Raw genomic sequence first — 16,337 nt, 5'->3', positions numbered from 1 at the left:
AGATGTTAGGAATGGAAGATAAGATACAGCCTTTGTCCTAGGGATTTCAGAGAAGACAGGCAAACAGGACTACAGTAAGTGTGATATTTGAGGGACAATAAATGCCACAAATATGAGGTTTTGCTGATGAGAGACCTGAGCTGGGTGGGGCTCTACGGCAAAAGGACATTTAACCAGGAGAGGAACAAGTACAAAGACTTGAATGTGTGAAATATAATGTTATGTTCAAGGCCTATAGGTAGGAATAATTATACCACACGATCTGAGGGACAGTCAATATGGTGACAAGGAGGTTGAAGAGTAATCAAGAGCCAGATCAGGAATATTAAATACAGAGTTTGATCTACTTCCTATAGGCCAATGGTTTTCCAAACTGAGCTCTTTAGATAGCAAGAGTTCACAGAGCTGTTCAGGGCCACACTGGCTGAAAAGGGGGTAGGTAGGTGGCCCTATGAGTCCCCACATTGTATCCATTTCTGCCCTGACCAGATGAACTTCATTTTAATTGTAAAAACTTTGCAAGGAAGGTGGGGTAGGGGTGGTGCTTCCACTGCTTTAACAAAGTTCAACAATAGGTATCCATCAAAGGGTATTAAGAAGGGAGTATACACGGTTATATTTGCATTTAAGAATGAGCACACTAGAGCACTTTAAATTGACCAGCAGGTGGAAAAAAGAATAAAAGAACAGAAGCAGAGGGAACAATGAGGAAATGATTAATTCATGGAGAAAGGAAATTAAGAGTGGTAAGAGTGAGTAGAGGTGTGGACAAGCTGGATTTGGGGGTGTGGGTAGAAGTTCCTGCCCAGCAAGTTCAATGTTCTCAATGAAGTAAGAAGCAAGCTGGCTGGAAGAAGTTAAGGAAAGACAGGTGTGTACATGTGCAAGTGTGGGGGGGGGGCATTCAAGATCTGGAAAAGATGGCCAAGGTTGTTTTTTGTTTGTTTGTTTTATTTGTTTATTTTTTTGGCTGCACTGCGTGGCATGTGGGATCTTAGTTCCCCGACCAGGGATTGAACCCATGCCCCTTGCAGTGGAAGCGCAGAATCTTAAGCACTGGACCGCCAGGGAAGTCCCTTGTTTTTGCTTTTTAAAGTCCCTTTAAAACCACCACTGGGACTTCCCTGGTGGCGCAGTGGTTAAGAATCCGCCTGCCAATGCAGGTGACACGGGTTCGAACCCTGGTCCGGGAAGATCCCACATGCCGTGGAGCAACTAAGCCCATGCACCACAAATACTGAGCCCACAAGCCACAACTACTGAAGCCCGCACACCTAGAGACCATGGTCCGCAACAAGAGAAGCCACCGCAGTGAGAAGCCCGCTCACCGCAACAAAGAGTAGCCCCCGCTCACCGCAACTAGAGAAAGCCCATGCACGGCAACGAAGACCCAATGCAGCCAAAAATAAATAAATAAAATAAATAAATTTTTAAAAAAACCCACCACTAAGATTCAAGGACTGTATGTGTTCTTGGTTGAAAATTACAAAATTGTTATACACATATACAACATTAACTATACGATCATAGATTCTCCCAGAAACCCATTACTTGTTCTCTTAATCTTTTCAACATTAAAAAAGCCAAGAGTACGTAGCAGAGCAGCTCCCTCGCTGCGATCTATTGAAAGTCAGCCCTCGACACAAGGGTTTGAATAAATAAGAAAATAAAGTAAAAACAAATATAAATAAACAAAAACAAAAACAAAAAAAAGCCAAGAGAACAAATTAATTTCACACTTTGAGGAAAAGGTTTAGTTAGAGTAACATCTGTAAAGATGGGTAAACGTTTCTAGTGCCTGTAGTTGCACTGCAACTTTCTTTCAGAACACAAAGTGTTTTCACCAAGACTCTTTCCTTTATGCTTAAAATATCCTATGAGATCAATAGAGGCAACTGATACTTCACCTTTTGATAGGGAAACTGAAACACAAGAATGGTGAAAATAACTTTCATAGGGTGCAGTCTATTTTAGCATGGCTGACTCGTTCCAAATTCAAATATGTGTCATATGTGGACAGGCACTGATGCCAAAAGTGTTATAGTGCTATTTGTGAATTTAGGGACTGCCGAAGTTCTCAGCAGAATCCCATGAGAATGTCAATAGTCTTCTATAATTCACTCTCTTGGGACATAGAGACTATGAGACCCATCTGGGCCTTCTATGCATATAAGACAAGATACCACAGGTAACAAAGATTTTGCTTTCATATGGTTCAGTCATGACTTGTATTATAATGAGGCATGTATAATGGCGAGAGTAAAGAAATGTATAAAGAAAGAATTGTAGCACTGTTGTTAATAGAAAAATAAAATTTTCTCTTTTAAGTATACTTCTAATAATTTAGAAAATTACATTTTATTAAAAATAAGAAAATATTTAATAACAAATAGATGGGTAGCAAAAATAATAGTTTGAAGAGCACTGCCTTGGATGATTTCTAGGGTCTTTTTTTGTTTAAAGTCTTATGACTCAAAGGATAAACTGATCAGGCTTGTTAGAACAATGACGATGGATTTCAGTTTATAAGACTGGCCTATAAGGAAGGGATGATTGAAGTCTTAATTTTAAAATGTAGGTGGTGATTTAAATTTGAGATGACAAAAGGCATTTTTCTTCTGAAAAATAAACAGAAAATAGGTACAATGATAGAAATAACTGTTCCATCTCAAACTACTGAAGAGACAGAAAGATGACATTTAAAATCAGGAAACATCAATAATCACTATAGGTGGGAGAATCTAAGCGTATAGAATGACCCTCTTCCAGTTTTACCAATGCTTCTTTGACCCTTTCTAAACAACTTAGATCTGTTTCATGAGAGAGGGTAAAAATGTCCACATTAATTAGAAAAATGGCTACAAGACAGTGGGAATGGGCAAATCCAAACTTCTAACTGTATTCTCCCCAAGCAATCTGGCAAAATACAAATCAGTAATATTTCCTACAGATGACATGGGGAGCGGGGGATGGGGAGCTGTCAATATGGAGACGTGGAGCTAGTCCAGGTTCTGCCAATAACTAATGACATGAACTTAGGGAAGTCATGCATCATCTCTGGGTACCCTATTTCCTATAATTTCTTATAATGCCAACACTTCATTGGTCAATTTAAAACTTGAAAACTTTGACATTTCTTCTTAATCTCCTATGTGCAATTAGCAGTTAAATCATCATTTTTCTTTAAAATATATGAAATCTCTCTTCCCTTTTCTGCCTTATCTTTATTATCATAATCCATGTTCTCAACCTCACTCTGAAATTACTCCAACCACTTCCACCATCTCCCTACTCTTCTCAACTTGTCAAAATAATAATATCGCTAGAGACCTGAATTTACCTTGTTACTTACCTGCTCCAGTTGTTCCTCAATATGTATACAATAGCATGTAATAATCTTTAGACTGGCCTTAGGGTTTTATAAAAATTGACCTCAGCTATTTTTCCATCTCCTTTCCCACTACTTGCCAACTCTGTACAAGGTTGCCTGCTCTTCCCCTTTTCCTAGTGCACCCCCTGCACTTAAAGCCAACATCCTTATTTTATTCCATCTCATGCTGTTTCTCCTCCACTTCTGTCACTGGGATGTCATTCCTTATTGTTTATTTGTTTTATGGCTGATGGTGTGAGGCTACGTGATTGTGAACTATATAAAAATAACTTTAGAACTTTTTCTTTGGAGCTTTTTTTTTTTCCTTTCAGCTTCATTGAGGTATAATGACAAATAAAACTAAAATATATAAAGTATACAATATGATGATTTGATATATACACTGTGAAAGAATTCCCCCCATCAAGTTAATTACCACATCCATCACTTGACACATTTAGGGTTGTTTTTGTTTTGTTTTGTTTTTGTTTTTTGGTGAGAACATTTAAGTTGTGCTCTCTTAGCAAATTTTAATTATACAACACAGTATTATCAACTATAGTCATCATGTTATTTATTAGATTTTCAGACTTTATTCATCTTGTAACTGAAGGTTTGTACCCTTTTACCAACTATCCAAATTCTTCCTCTCCTTCAAGATCCAGACCACAAGCTGCAACCTTCCTTCATGAAGTCTTCTCTACCTGTTTTAGTCTAGATGGGCCTTGCCATTCTTTGAACTTCCAAAGTTCTTATCTGTATCACTCACTTGGGTACCTGGGTAAATGTTTATTCGTGATACGTGATCAAGCCATACACGATGTTCTGATTCTCTCTGAATCACTCTGAAAAAACTACTCTAGGGCTCTGTGGTATTTCTCATCTACCTGAAATGCTCTTCCCCCCATGTAACTTTATGGTATGTGTGTATTCCTTTTTCATATTTTTACTTAAAAAATAATTTTACCCTGAGGTCTTTTCTGACTACTCTATCTTCAATTACTAACTCACCATGCCTCTAATTTCCTTTTTCTGCCAAAAGTTTTATGCTTAGCATTTCTTGGTATTCTACATACTATGCATTTTTATTTATGTCTGTCTCCCACTCTATAAATAAGAGAGATTTTGTTTTCCTCATTAATGCAGCCCAGTTCCTAAAGAGTGCCTGGTATTTGACAGGTGGTCAAGAAATACTTTTGGAATGAATTCATTATTAAAAAACTAAAAGCAAGATTAGTAACAGTGATTAATAATAATAAACAAATGCTAATATAAAATAGAGAACTTATTATGTGCTAGGCCCTGCACGTATTATCCATATAACATTACATAATTCCATTATTATTTAACTCTGACATATTTTCCTCCTTGCCAAATAAAACAAGGTTTAAAGAGGTTAAATAATTTTCCCAAGAACACACAGCTAATAGACATTATTAAAAATGAGCCCCCAGCTTATTTAGTACTGAAAATAAGTCCTAGGCTGAGCTTATCCAACTGTAAAAAGCTAAATACAAAATTAGATTCTTTTTTGGATATGAGGGAAGGACTCCTTCAGTAGTTACTTGAAAAAAAAATTTTTTTAATAACAGCTAATATTTTAATTTCCTGTCCTCTTTTCTTGTTAGTAATTTATCTTATACTTTTCCCTAAACTTTTATTCTTCCTTACTTACGCACCCTTCACCACCAAGAAGAGAAAATCTTCTGACTAATGTTATGACTTCACTAAAGAGATAACAATTCTATCTTAAAAATGTGTCTCAGTTCTCATGTTAAGGCCAAGTACAGAATGAGTAGCCACAGTCCCCACAGTGAGAGGTAAAGCAACCACTAAGGCAGGAGGGGAAAAGCAAAGAATGCTTTATTCATAATTACCTAAGATTTTCCAGCATGAGAGGGGAAAGAGGAAGTCTATTTTCAGTGACAATGATTACTCTAAAAACATTAACATGTAAGGGGAAAATTTTCATTCTGAGAGTTACTACTGTGCTGAGATCTCTTTCCCTTACACAGTGACTTAAAATTCCCAGGGCAGAGAGGTAATCTAGGCAGATACACTTGCCCTATGTCTTGAAAATGGCAACATCCAGGGATCATGGGAGTTTAACTGAGGACACACTGGAAAGGATTTCTCAGCACCAGGTCAGTCTCTAAGAAGTATCAAGTGGCAGAGTGGATACTTATATCCTCAGGCATCTGGAATGAGGGCAGAGATTACAGCTACACAGGCTTTTTAGAAGAGTTGCTATGCTGAATGTATAAACAAGATTCAGTGAAACTAAAGCTAAATTACCTGCTAAAGAGTTATAGATGGAAAAAAAAAAAAACCTCATTCTTCCTTTTCTCTAGCTAACCTGCATTTTCTTTTCTACAATGCATCCACAATTTAAACTGGTTTACAGTACAGGCAAAGGTATACATAGTAGAATTCATTCTAGTGTTCATCTTAAATATCTTGGGGAAAAAAAATACATCAGTTCTCTACTTCTATATGTCTATATAAATGATAGTGATCTGATAAAAAAAACAAAAACAAAAAAAAACCCTTAAAAAAAACCAAAGAAACCCTTTAGGTTGGGACAGTAATTAGCAAAACAAATTGATCTTTATTAAGATCAACTATGAGAACATAATGAAAAAAGTGTCTTTCTGTCGGTACCTCTATTTGTATTTTCAGAAAAATCACGTGAAAAAAATCACATAGGCTCTCCTGAGATCTGTCGTTCTAAACTTTAGTTCTCTGTTAGTTCTATGAAGCCAAACTGTCATGAAACCCAGCTGCCTAGGTTCAAGAGGTACTCACTTTCAGACCAGCAAATAAACACAAAATAGCATTTTTTTTGGTCCTCAACAAGATTGAGACAAAGTGGCCATAGGTGATGTAAGAATGGAGAAGAGAAATGCTGTGACAAGTGGTTAGAGATAGCACCTTCCTCCGTGCTTATTATTATATTTGAATGGCTCTTATCTCTCTTTTATTAAAATAGCAAACATTAAGAATCTGATGAAAATCTACCTTTTCTTCAGAGGAAAAAAAAAATGTATGTATCAATACTTAAAAGTCAGCACACAACTTTAGGGTATTCATAGACCTTAAAATCTAAGCCATGCATCCTAAGCATAGATAATAGAGGTATTTGAGACAGTACAGAGTAACTTAGCGTTGGAGGTTGGAAGAGAGATTGACCATTAAATTGAGAATAAACTTATACTCGCAAACAAGAACCAACTGTCCCCAGTGTCTTACCAGCAGCTCTATCCCTCACTGCGCCTCCTGGGTCATGGCCTGTTGGCTGCTGCTGAGCCCATCTCCTGCTTCCACCCGTGGTAACTCAACAGGAGCAAGGGCAAGTAGACAATCTTGAGAGGGTCTGCTGCTGAATGGTGGCCAGCCTGGAAAAGATACAGTTTGAATATTTTTAAGTTAGCAAAAAGGAACACAGCATGTACATCTGGTATGAAAGCTATTGCATAGCATTTAAAGGTTTTAGATGCCTATAATTGGATATTTGCACTATGCCATTGGCTGTGAAAAATACGGGGTTGGAGGATCTTTCTCAAAGCAATGATAGTCCCAACTGCACCATAATATTTGTCTAATATTTGTAGAGCAGTTTGTAATATCCAAAGCATCTCTGCTCACATCAGTTTGTGATCACATCTTGATTGTGATAATCAATTAGGTTTGAGACCCACTGGCTTGTCTTACTTCATCTGTTGAATACAATAGTTCTCAGCCTTGGTTATAGTTATCACCTTGGGTGTAAAGCTGAGGCCTCACGCTCAGAGGTTCTGATTTGTTGGCCTAAAATGAAGCCTTGCTCCCCAGGTGTTTCTAAGGTGCAGCCAGGATAGAGAATCATTAGCATAACTCCTTCTACTTGATAGCAAATGTCTATTCCAAATATACCACATCAAGACAATGTGCTAAGTGCTGTGGAAAAGGTAAAGCATTATAACATGTGACCCTGTGCTCAGGGGCTTTAATTTAGCTGGACACATACTTTCAAAAGATCACATAATAAGGTAAATACTTTAAAAATATAACCAAAGTAAGCCTTCACTGGTCAAAGATGTAGTGAAAATCCTGAAATAAGAGAAAAAGTTTAATGCATGAGGAGAGGCTTCTTCTGAGCTTTAAGGGCAGGATGAAATTCAGAGAAGAGAGAGGCATAGAGAGAGAGCACTGTTTTCAAGAAAAGACACAGCTGCAAGAATATGCAAAGCAAACTGAATGACACAAAACAGCCCATTCTGATGGAAGGGTTACTATAAAGAGCATTAAGAGAATTTGGAGAGGTAGTTTTGACCTGGAATGTAAAGAGTATTGGTAAAATGGCAAAAGAGTAGAGCCATTTTCCAGAATATCTGGAAATAGTATCTGAAATAGTACTGGAAGCTGTTGAAGGCTCATGTCCCAAGAGGTCTTAGTAAATTTACTGGGTTCTTAGTAAATGCCAGACACCATGCTAAAGCACTACATATGTTAGCTCATTTAACACAAACATCTGGAGAGGTAATTATTATTATCCCTATTTTACAGAGTCAGAAGGGGGGGGTCACTTAATTTTCTCAGTTACATAGCTAGAAATAGTAAGCTGAGACTGGGGCATGCCATTTTTTTTAGCAACATGGCATCATAAAAGTCATGTATTAAGATTTAGGGTTTTTAAAAATTGAGATATAATTCACATACCATAGAATTCATCATTCTGAAGCATATAATTCTGTGGGTTCAGTATATTCAAAAAGTTGTGCCATTATTGCCACTATCAAATTCCAGAACAATTTCATCACTCATGAAATAATTCCAGTACCCATTAGGAGTCAGTCCTCATTCATCTCTCCTCTACCTAATTGATCTTCTGTCTCTAGGGATTTGCCTATTCTGGATATTTCAGATATATTAAATCATGAAAAATTTGGCTTTTTGTTTCTGATTTCTTTCACTGAGCATAATGTTTCCAAAGTTCATCTATGTCTTAGTGTGTATCAGTACTTCCTTTTTATGTCTAATATCACACTGTATAGATGTACCACACTCTATTCATGATAAATATTTGGGTTATTTCTACATTTTGGGTATTATAAATAATGCTACTATGAACATTCATTTACAAGTCTTTTTCTATTGTGGTAAAATATATGTAACATAAAATTTACTAATTTAACCATATTTTAAATGTATATCTCTGTGGCATTAAGCACATTCACATTGTTGTGCAAACATCACCACCAACTATCTCTAGAACTTTTTCATTTTCTGAAACAAAACTCCATACCCATTAAACAACTCCCAATTCTCCCCTCTCCCAAGCCCCTGGCAAACACAATTCTACTTTTGTTCTCTATGAATTTGACATTCGAGGTACCTCGTACAGAATCATATTTGTTCTTTTGTGACTGGTTTATTTCACCTAGCATAACGTCTTCAAGATTCACCCATGCTGTAACATGTGTCAGAATTTCCTTCCTTTTTAAGGAAGAATAGTATTCCATTATATGTATATACCACATTTTGGTTTTCCATTTATCTGTTGATAGACATGGGTTGCTTCCACCTTAAGGCTACTGTGAATAATGCTGCTTTGAACATGTGTGTTCATTGTTTATACGTTTTTGTATGGACATATATTTTCAATTCTCTTAGGAGGAAAATTCCTGGGAGTAGAATTGCAAGGTCATATGATAATTCTATGTTTAACCTTTTGAAGACTGCCAAACTGTTTTTACAAAGTCTCTGTGCCATTTTACATTCCCATCAGCAACTGTGTAGAGAGTTCCAATTTTTCCACACCCTCATGAACACTTGTTATTGTCTCTTTTTTTAAAGCCATCCTAGTGGGTGTGACGTAGGAGAAGATTTAGGGGTTCTAAATCATTACATATAAGATATTGGCTTGGGACGTCCCTGGTGGTCCAGCAGTAAAGAATCCACCTTACAGGAGATTGGTTCAAGATGGTGGAGTAGAAGGATGTGCGCTCACTTCCTCTTGAGAGAACACTGGAATCACAACTAACTGCTGAACAATCATCGACAGGAAGACACTGGAACTCACCAAAAAATATACCCTACATCCAAAGACAAAGGAAAAGCCGCAATGAGATGGTAGGGGGGTGCAATCACAATAAAATCAAATCCCGTAACCACTGAGTGGGTGAATCACAAACTGGAGAACAATTATACCAAAGAAGTCCACCGACTGCAGTGAAGGTTCTGAGCCCCACGTCAGGCTTCCCAACCTGAGGGTCCAGCAACGGGAGGAGGAATTCCCAGAGAATCAGACTTTGAACCTAGCGGGATTTGATTGCAGGACTTTGGCAGGACTGGGGGAAACAGATACTCTACTCTTGGAGGGCACAAACAATGTAGTGTGTGCATCAGGACACAGGGGGAAGGAGCAGTGACCCCATGAGACTGAAAAAGGCCTACCTGCCAGTGTTAGAGGGTCTCCTGTACAGGTGGGGGCTGGCTGTGGCTCACCGCAGGGCCAAGGACACTGGCAGCAGAAGTTCTGAGAAGTACTCCTTGGCATGAGCCCTCCCAGAGTCACCATTAGCCCCACCAAAGAGCCTGTAGCCTCCAGTGCTGCATTGCCTCAGGCCAAACAACCAACAGGGAGGGAACTCAGCCCCACCCATCAGCAGACAAGCAGATTAAAGTTTTACTGAGCTCTGCCCATTAGAGCAACACCCAGCTCTACCCACCACCACTCCTCCCATCAAGAAGCTTGCACAAGTCTCTTAGATAGCCTCATCCACCAGAGGGCAGATAGCAGAAGCAAGAAGAACTACAATCCTGCAGCCTGTGGGATGTAAACCACATTCACGGAAGGATAGACAAAATGAAAAGACAGAGGACTATGTACCAGATGAAGGAACAAGATAAAACCCCAGAAAATCAATTACATCAAGTGGAGACAGGCAACCTTTCAGAAAAAGAATTCATAATAATGAGAGCGAAGATGATCCAGGCCCTCAGAAGAAGAATGGAGGCAAAGATTGAGAAGATGCAAGAAATGTTTAAGAAAGACCTAGAAGAATTAAAGAACAAACAAACAGAGATGAACAATTCAATAACTGAAATGAAAAATACACTAGAAGGAATCAATAGCAGAATAACTGAGGCAGAAGAACAGATAAGTGACCTGGAAGACAGAATGGTGGAATTCACTGCTGCGGAACAGAATGAACAAAAAAGAATGAAAAGAAACGAAGACAGCCTAAGAGACCTCTGGGACAACATTAAACACACCAACATTTGCATTATAGGGGTCCCAGAAGGAGAAGAGAGAGAGAAAGGACCCGAGAAAATATTTGAAGAGATTATGGTCAAAAACTTCCCCCAAATGGGAAAGGAAATAGCGACCCAAGTCGAGGAAGCACAGAGAGTCCCAGGAAGGATAAACCAAAGGAGAAACATGCCAAGGCACATAGTAATCAAGCTGACAAAAATTAAAGACAAAGAAAAATTATTAAAAGCAACAAGGGAAAAATGACAACATACAAGGGAATTCCTACAAGGTTAACAGCTGATTTCTCAGCAGCAGCTCTACAAGCCACAAGGGAGTGGCATGACATATTTAAAGGGAAGATTCTACAACCAACATTACTCTACTCGGCAAGGATCTCATTCAGATTCAACAAAAAATCAAAAGCTTTACAGACAAACAAAAGCTAAGAGAATTCAGCACCACCAAACCAGCTTTACAACAAATGCTAAAGGAATTTCTCTAAGTGAGAAACACAAGAGAAGAAAAGGACCTACAAAAACAAACCCAAAACAATTAAGAAAATGGTAATAGGAATATACATATAAATGATCACTTTAAATGGGAATGGATTAAACGCTCCAACCAAAAGACACAGACTGGCTGAATTGACACAAAAAGAAGACTCATATACGCTGTCTACAAAAGACCCACTTCAGACCTAGGGACACAAACAGAGTGAAAGTGAGGGGATGGAAAAAGATATTCCATGTAAATGAAAATCAAAAGAAAGCTGGAGTAGCAATACTCATATCAGATAAAATAGACTTTAAAATAAAGAATGTTACAAGAGACAAGGAAGGACACTACATAATGATCAAGGGATCAATCCAAGAAGAAGATATAACAATTATAAATATATATGCACCCAACATAGGAGCACCTCAATACATAAGACAACTGCTAACAGCTATAAAAGAGGAAATCAACAGTAACACAGTAATAGTGGGGGAATTAACACTTCACTTACACCAACAGACAGATCATCCACACAGGAAATTAATAAGGAAACACAAGCTTTAAATGACACAATAGACCAGATAGATTTAATTGATATTTATAGGACATTCCATCCAAAAACAGCAGATTACACTTTCTTCTCAAGTGCACATGGAACATTCTCCAGGATAGATCACATCTTGGGTCACAAATCAAGCCTCAGTAAATTTAAGAACGTTGAAATCATATCAAGCAACTTTTCCGACCACAACGCTATGAGGTTAGAAATCAATTACAGGGGAAAAAACATAAAAAACACAAACACATGGAGGCTAAACAATACGTTACTAAATAACCAAGAAATCACTGAAGAAATCAAAGAGGAAATCAAAAAAATACCTAGAGACAAATGACAATGAAAACACGAAGATCCAAAACCTATAGGATGCAGCAAAAGCAGTTCAAAGAGGGAAGTTTATAGCAGTACAATCCTACCTCAAGAAAGACGAAAAATCTCAAATAAACAATCTAACCTTAAACCTAAAGGAACTAGAGAAAGAAGAATAAAACTCAAAGTTAGTAGAGGGAAAGAAATCATAAAGATCAGAGCCGAAATAAATGAAACAGAAACAAAGAAAACAATAGCAAAGATCAATAAAATTGAAAGCTGGTTCATTGAGAAGATAAACAAAATTGATAAACCTTTAGCCAGACTCATCAAGAAAAAGAGGGAGAGGACTCAAATCAATAAAATTAGAAATGAAAATGGAGAAGTTACAACAGACACCGCAGAAATACAAAGCATCCTAAGAGACTACTACAAGCAACTCTATGCCAATAAAATGGACAACCTGGAAGAAATGGACAAATTCTTAGAAAGGTATAACCTTCCAAGACTGAATCAGTAAGAAGTAAATTGAAACTGTGATTAAAAATCTTCCAACAAACAAAAGTCCATGGACCAGATGGCATCACAGGTGAATTCTATCAAACATTTAGACAAGAGCTAACACCCATCATTCTCAAACTCTTCCAAAAAATTGCAGAGGAAGGAACACTCCCAAACTCATTCCACAAGGCCACCATCACCCTGATACCAAAACCAGACAAATATACTACAAAAAAAGAAAACTACAGACCAGTATCACTGATGAATATAGATGCAAAAATCCTCAACAAAATACTAGCAAACAGAACCCAACAACACATTAAAGGATCATACACCATGATCAAGTGGGATTTATCCCAGGGATGCAAGGATTCTTCAGTAAATGCAAATCAATCAATGTGATACACATATTAACAAACTGAAGAAAAAAACAATGTGATCATCTCAATAGATGCAGCAAAGGCTTTAGACAAAATTCAACACCCATTTATGATAAAAACTCTCCAGAAAGTGGGCATAGAGGGAACCTACCTCAACATAATAAAGGCCTTATATGACAAACCTACAGCAAACATCATTCTCAATGGTGAAAAACTGAAACCATTTCCTCTAAAATCACGAACAAGACAAGGATGTCCATTCTCACCACTATTATTCAACATAGTTTTGGAAGTCCTAGGCACAGCAATCAGAGAAGAAAAAGAAATAATAGTAATACAAATTGGAAAAGAAGAGGTAAAACTGTCACTGTTTGCAGATGACATGACACTATATGTAGAAAATCCTAAAGATGCTACAGAAAACTACTAGAGCTCATCAATGAATTTGGTAAAGTAGCAGGATACAAAACTAATGCACAGAAATCTCTTGCATTCCTATACACTAACAACAAAAGATAAGAAAGAGAAATTAAGGAAACAATCCCATTCACCATTGCAACAAAAAGAATAAAATACCTAGGAATAAACCTACCTAAGGTGGTAAAACACCTGTATTCAGAAAACTGTAAGACACTGATGAAAGAAATAAAGATGTCATAAACAGATGGAGAGATATACCATGTTCTTGGAGTGGAAGAATCAATATTGTGAAAATGACTATACTACCCAAGGCAATCTACAGATTCAATGCAATCCCTATCAAACTACCAATGGCATTTTTTACAGAACTAGAACAAAAAAATCTTAAAATTTGTATGGAGACACAAAAGACCCCAAATAGCCAAAGCAACGTTGAGGGAAAAAAACAGAGCTGGAGGAACCGGACTCCCTGACTTCAGACTATACTACAAAGCTACAGTAATCAAGACAGTATGGTACTGGTACAAAAACAGAAACATAGATCAATGGAACAAGATAGAAAGCCCAGAGATAAACCCACACACCTATGGTCAACTAATCTATGACAAAGGAGGCAAGGAGACACAATGAAGAAAAGACAGTCTCTTCAATAAGTGGTGCTGGGAAAACTGGACAGCTACATGTAAAAGAATGAAATTAGAACACTCCCTAACACCATACACAAAAATAAACTCAAAATGGATTAAAGACCTAAATGTAAGGCCAAACACTATAAAACCCTTAGAGGAAAACATAGGAAGAACACTCTTTGACATAAATCACAGCAAGATATTTTTTGACCCACCTCCTAGAGTAATGAAATTAAAAACAAAAATAAACAAATGGGACCTAATGAAACTTAAAAGCTTTTGCACAGCAAAGGAAACTATAAACAAGATGAAAAAACAACCCTCAGAATGGGAGAAAATATTTGCAAACGAATCAACAGACAAAGGATTAATCTCCAAAATACATAAACACCTGATGCAGCTCAATATTAAAACAAACAACCCAATCACAAAATGGGCAGAAGACCTAAATAGACATTTCTCCAAAGAAGACATACAGATGGCCAAGAGGCACATGAAAAGCTGCTCAACGTCACTAATTATTAGAGAGATGTAAATCAAAACTACAATGAGGTATCACCTCACACCAGTTAGAATGGGCATCATCAGAAAAGTCTACAAACAACAAATGCTGGAGAGGGTGTGGAGAAAAGGGAACCCTCTTGCACTGTTGGTGGGTATGTAAATTGATACAGCCACTATGGAGAACAGTATGGAGGTTCCTTAAAAAACTAAAAATAGAATTACCATATGACCCAGCAATCCCACTACTGGGCATATACCCTGAGAAAACCATAGTTTAAAAAGACACATGCAGCCCAATGTTCACTGCAGCACTATTTACCATAGCCAGGTCATGGAAGCAACCTAAATGCCCATCGACAGACGAATGGATAAAGAAGATGTGGTACATATATACAACGGAATATTACTCAGCAATAAAAAGGAACGAATTGGGTCATTTGTAGAAACGTGGATGGACCTAGAGACTGTCATACAGAGTGAAGTAAGAAAGAGAAAAACAAATATTGTATATTAACGCATACGTGTGGAATCTAGAAAAATGGTACAGATGAACCGGTTTGCACGGCATAAATAGAGACACAGATGTAGAGAACAAACATATGGACACCAAGGGGGGAAAGCGGGTGGTGGGGTGCGTGTGTCATGGTGCGATGAATTGGGAGATTGGGATTGACATATATAGACTAATATGTATAAAATAGATAACTAATAAGAACCTGCTGTATAAAAAAAATTAAAAGAGAAGATCTAAAAACTTAAAAAAAAAATGCAAAGAATCTGCCTTACAATGCAATGGACGTGGGTTCGATCTCTGGTCAGGGATCTAAGATCCCACGTGCCGCGGGGTAACTAAGCCCTTGCCCCGCAACCACTGAGCTCGAGCGCCTCAACTAGAGCCCACATGTCGTGAACTAGCGCCCATGCACCACAACTAGAGAAGAGAAAACCCGCACACCAGAACTAGAGAGAAGCCCACGCGCTGCAACAAAAGATCCTGCATGCCTCAATGAAGATCCCGTGTGCAGCAACCAAGCCCTGACGCAGCCAAAAATAAATTAAATAATAATAAATCTTAAAAAAAAAAAAGATGTTGGCTTGTTGCCGCAGTTCAGATGTTAAGTGATAAATCTGAACAAGACGGTGGCAGAGGAAATGAAATAAAATGATCAAGCACGGAAATATTACTGATTGAGAAATGGGTGGATATTAGTAACACTCTAGATGTAGGGAGAAAAAGAAAGACTCAATTATAGTAATAAAGCTTTGAGCTTGGTTGCCTGGAAGAATGATGGTATTAATCAGAGAAAATTCTATAAAGGAATTTGAAATGACAAAATAAATTTTTGACATCATGTATTTGAGGAATCCATGCATTCCAAATAAATAATTATCAGACAGGTAAAGTTCAGGAGGTTAAGGTTGGAGACAAAAAAAACCCTCACAAGATATTTCATTAACATCTTTATTGGAGTATAATTGCTTTTACCTTGTGATTTTACAAAAGGTCAAAGAAGCATTGGTAAGACTAGAAGAGGGTCATTGTATATCCTTAGATTCCTAAGGCTGGGTTTAGCAACTTACGTACCAAACACTGAGGAAGGAAGGAAGCACTCGCCTTCCTGTTTTCTGTTTAAAATAGTAATATAAAACCTAAATGGTTAATGTATTCTTTACACTCAGAGTTTTATCAGAACTTGGTTGGTATGGGATTTTTATCTATACTGTGGGGCATTCAGGACAGCAGTGCCCTTGGCTCAGACTGGTGTGAGCGGGCTTAGTGCAACCACCCTCTAAAGAAAGACACAAGATGGGGAGTCCTAGAGAAGTGCGTGTCACTGCAAGCAGTTATCTGATTGGCTGGGAACCAAGCTGGCAAATTATCAAGGAGAACATGAAGTTCCAGTTTTCTATGCCCCAAAGAGCCCCCTTATAA

General features: G+C 37.7%; 1 protein-coding gene across 3 annotated transcripts in view; it reads right to left on the bottom strand.

The window, feature by feature from the left end:
* The window catches only part of TET2 (tet methylcytosine dioxygenase 2), a 138,957-nt gene that overhangs the window by 83,223 nt on the left and 39,397 nt on the right, over positions 1 to 16,337 (bottom strand). For all 3 annotated transcript variants that reach the window (XM_059923361.1, XM_059923360.1, XM_059923359.1), the window contains exon 2: positions 6,620 to 6,765. The gene's annotated coding sequence lies outside the window, so the exon portion shown is untranslated. The remainder of the gene's footprint in view (positions 1 to 6,619; positions 6,766 to 16,337) is intronic.

The sequence above is a fragment of the Balaenoptera ricei genome, chromosome 5, assembly GCF_028023285.1.
Source record: "Balaenoptera ricei isolate mBalRic1 chromosome 5, mBalRic1.hap2, whole genome shotgun sequence".
In the NCBI taxonomy this organism is placed as follows: Eukaryota; Metazoa; Chordata; class Mammalia; order Artiodactyla; family Balaenopteridae; genus Balaenoptera; species Balaenoptera ricei.
This window is presented reverse-complemented; position numbering and strand designations above follow the sequence as displayed.